Source organism: Alnus glutinosa, chromosome 4, assembly GCF_958979055.1.
Source record: "Alnus glutinosa chromosome 4, dhAlnGlut1.1, whole genome shotgun sequence".
Taxonomy (NCBI): Eukaryota; Viridiplantae; Streptophyta; class Magnoliopsida; order Fagales; family Betulaceae; genus Alnus; species Alnus glutinosa.
The window spans coordinates 29415761-29420259 of record NC_084889.1 but is presented as its reverse complement, the minus strand read 5'-3'; positions in this window follow the sequence as shown (position 1 = coordinate 29420259).

Sequence of the window (4499 nt, the reverse complement as noted above, 5' to 3'; positions counted from 1 at the left end):
TTGTGGTTTATATTTGAGTAATATTACTCTTCACACATTTTTCACACTGACTGATGTGGCGTGTTTGAATTAGCTTATAATGTCAGTCACTTAAAAAAAAATGTTAGCCACTTAAAATACGTCACATTAGTCGATATGAAATAAGTGTGATAAATAGATGTGAAAAGTAGTATTATTCTTTATATTTTGTTGTTTAGCACTTGAGGATGCAAAGAGAAGATTGCTTCTTGAAATCTGCAAATAAGGATTGTTCTTCGGAGTTAGTTAATGTGGCCTAATTGATGGAAAAAGAGGATTATAATGTCTTTTAGATTTAGGGAAATTATGATGCAGGATTTTCTTGTATTTTTTTTGTGATTTCAACTTTTAAGATTCTGGTTTCTAATCTGATAATTTTCAAATCCGAATTAAGAATCATTTTAAACCCTAATCCTCTGTTTACTTTTTCCTCAAATAGTAATAATTATGTTCTTTAAATGAGAAAATTAAAGAGAGAGAGAGAGAGGAACCACAGTTGTGGAGGTCTTTCATGTCCACATGGTGTCGAGGAGATAGGATTATTATTATTATTTTTTAGTTGTAGAGGACATAGTATAGTTTCACTGGGATTAAAGAAATGTTACACATACTTTGAAGTGTTCATTTTTTGACGTGGTTCTAAAAATCACCATTAAATACTAAATGTATTTTTATTTGTTATTTCATTTTATTGTGATTTTTACTGTCACGACAGGAAGTTAACACGTGGGAATATATGTAACACTCTTCTTATTCTTTCATAAAATTTTAATTTGATTTATACAAAAGAAAAATCTTGAGAAAAACAAATAATTTTTTATACAAATAATTGATGTGCGGCAACTACAATGGCGACGACTGTTAGCTTATTGTATATGCAATGGATAGCTTCATGTGAGAGGTGACCGAGATCTCACTTACTCAAGCATAGACGGACCAGTAGAAGCTGGTATGGGCCATGGGCCATGGTCCCCTCACATGCTCACATTAAAAGGTGAAGGTATGCTGTGGTTGGACTTAATTGTTTGGATCTACCCATTAAAAAGCTTGGCCCTACCCATTAAAAGACTGTTGGCCTATTGACAAATCTTCAATTTAAGTCAAACACCGAAGAACCCAAATTGGGCAAACGATTTCAAGAATTTATTTATTATTTTTTTTTAAAAAAAAAAAAAATTTGTAAATTAATTATAGACAAAAGAAGAGAAGCTCCAATATTAATGTGAGGCCTTAGGCTAAAGAAATATTGTCTTAAAATAAATATTGGATATTAGAAAGTTGAAACAACCAATTGGAAAATTTGGCATATGAACGCAATTATATTCTACTATTCTTTATGTGAGTCTATTTATTGTCAAGTACAATAATTGAGTTTTTCAAATGAAAAAAAATGCAGAAGCCGATATTGGTGATGCGTCATCCCCAACCTTTGATATCTTGAGAAGCTGACGGCAATGAATTGTTTTCTTTATATTTTGTTAACGCTAAATAGATGCTAATTTTATTTTTCTTTTAATTAATTTAATCATCAATCTTTATAATACCTCTATAAATGGGGAAAGTGATGATGAATGAATGCAGATTTTCAAAGAGGCCCCCCATTGGATTGACAATTGACACCACTAAATCAATCAGTAAGGGCCACAAAAGCAAAGCGATGGCATCGGCACCTGCCGGCCAAAGCGCCGGAGGTTCCAACAATCAGTCAAAATGATAGGCTCCAAAAGTAGAAGTGGAGGACAGTGGGTGGGTCAAGTGTGTTATCTCAATGATTCTCTTCCTTTTTCTTTTTGTTTTTTTTTTTTATGGTGGAATCCCCCTCCATGGAAACATTTAAAGAAAAGGGTTAATAAGATTTAGGAAATTAAATCAAGTTAGGACCCTTGTGTATTTTTGGACATTTTGATTTTAAGATTTCAGTTTTGAATTTGAAAGAATTTTTTTTTTTTTTTTGAAAAAAGAATTAATAGCTTAATTTCATTGCTTAATCAAGAAAATACAAAACAATGTCACAGATATAAATATGAATTTCTTTCATCCAAACCGAATCAATGACTTGTTTAACGGCAGCCTTAGCTATGTCATGTGCCGCTGTATTCGCGACTCTTCTAATGTGTCTAATTTGCCAATTCGAAAACGACTTTAGGGTCGTTCGAATATCATCCATAAGTTGTCTAAAACTACTCCAATTAAGACCTGTAGAGTTCATTATTGTTACCACTAAGAGCGGGTCATCTCCAAAATAATATTGTGAAGCCCCAATTCTTTGTTGAAAACAATGGCTTGGTATACTGCTAGTGCTTTTGCTGCTACCGGTTCAAGGCTACCCATTTAAGTCAAACTTTTGATGACAATAATGTGCCCCTCAAAATCCTGCACCACGATATCGATACCGATACCAATACCCATCTGCCTGTTACAAGATTCAGAGCCACATCCCAATTAACTATATACATACCTACTAGAGGAGCTGTCCAGAAAATATGATTTATTTTTTAAAAAAATAAAAATAAAATCATATTTTATTTTTAAAATTTTATTGCTAAATAGATTTATACACTTATCTTCTCACATAAGGTAAGACCTACATTTATATTGACATACGTAAAGGATATGTTTTGGATGTTTTTCTACCGCATTCCTTTACAAATAGGGAAAATGATTCGAAAAGGGACCCCCTACGCAACTTCTAGCTGAGGACGCGTCCCATCATCACGTGACGATAGGCTATTATTATGGACTGCCATTCAGCCAACGCCTTCCCTGTCCTGAAACTGAAATATCCAAAAGGTGTAGCCTGTACTGGTGTACTCGATCTGTAGGGCATCCAAACTTCCTTGTTTTTGCTATTCTTAAATTATTGATGCAAGAAAAAAAAAAAAAATAAAAAAAAAAAGAAAAAAAAGGAAGAGTTATCTTTGGCTATATTAACAGATTTCCATGTTTATATAAAATAATTGGTAATGTTATTTATACTCTGTTTGTTTCGACGTAAAATGATTTTGACAAAATCATTTTCAGAAAAAAATGATTTTCTCGAAAATATTTTTCGGTATTTGGTTCACACGAAAAAATTACGAAATGCAGAAATCAGAGTTTTGGAAAATGTGGCCGGAATTCGGCAACGTCCGGTCGCCGTTGCTGGATTCCGGCTAGAAAGTTTGCCGGCCGAAATGGTCGGATTCTGGCCGGATCATTGGCCGGAACTTGGTCCGCCAGTGGTTGGATTCCGGCGACCGACAATTGTTAAATTCTGACGATCGGATATCAAACATGCGTGTAAGGACGAAGAGCTTAATTTCGGAAAACGATTTACGGTTTTAAAAATCGTAAATCATTTTCCGAAAATTAAATAAGTTTTTACAGTCAAACCGAAAATAATTTTCGTTGACCATTATTTTCGCCCCTACCAAACACTAAAAAATGCCGAAATCATTTTTCAGAAATTATTTTACGCCGAAACAAACGAAGCTTAATACATTGATAAATGGTTGTGATATAATTGAGATCATATAATAATGGAAACCAACTCTTTTTTTTTTTTTTTTTTTTGTAAGTATTAATTTAATGTCTAATTTTTACTGATACATTATAGAGTTATATGACAGCCGTATAAGTGTAACATTCTATTAAATAGTATTACTATAAGGTGATTATCAATTGTAGGTTCTTTTTTGGTTATAGTTTTGACATTTATTTAATATAGATTTTGAGTAATTTTAAAAGTTTCTTTTGTGTTCCTCAAATAATGATGTAACTTTTAAAATTAAAATTGAACTTGTGATTGATCATTATTAATTTTTGGTAAATTGATTATTTCAAAAGCAACCTCATTAAAATTGTTAAATTTTGATTAAATAATTATTTCTAAAGCCACATCATTGAAATTGTTGATCAAAATTGTTGAAATAATCAATGAGTTGGAGAAAAAACTGTTTGTCCTTTTGAGGAATTATTGGACCTACTTAAAAGAATCAATGAGTTGGAGAAAAATGACAGTTTATTCGCCGGAGTTAATTTCCGTCTACAACTTAAAAGAATCTGTTTGATTGTCATATCAAGCCCAATGACAACGCAACACGTGTCAATTTTTTAAATAAAAAAATATTTTCTAATAAAAATATATGTTAATATATATATATATATTAAAGAGTGGTACGTGTCACGTTTTAATTGGACTTGATGTGGCAACCAAACGGATTCTATTAAGTTGTGGATGAAAATTGACTTCAAGGAGTAAATTGTCATTTTTCATCTACCACATAGACGTCTGAATTATTTTTAATACTATAAAAATTGATTTGTAAATTAAACCAATTAAATAGATGGATTTTACATTTTTTATTTATTTATTTATTTATTTTGCCTGAAGATAGTATGGGCATTAACTAAAAGACATTTGACGAGACTTTAAAATTAATAACCACATAAATTGTCTTTTTAAAATAATTAATTATAACCCAATTGACCGGAGACCGCAA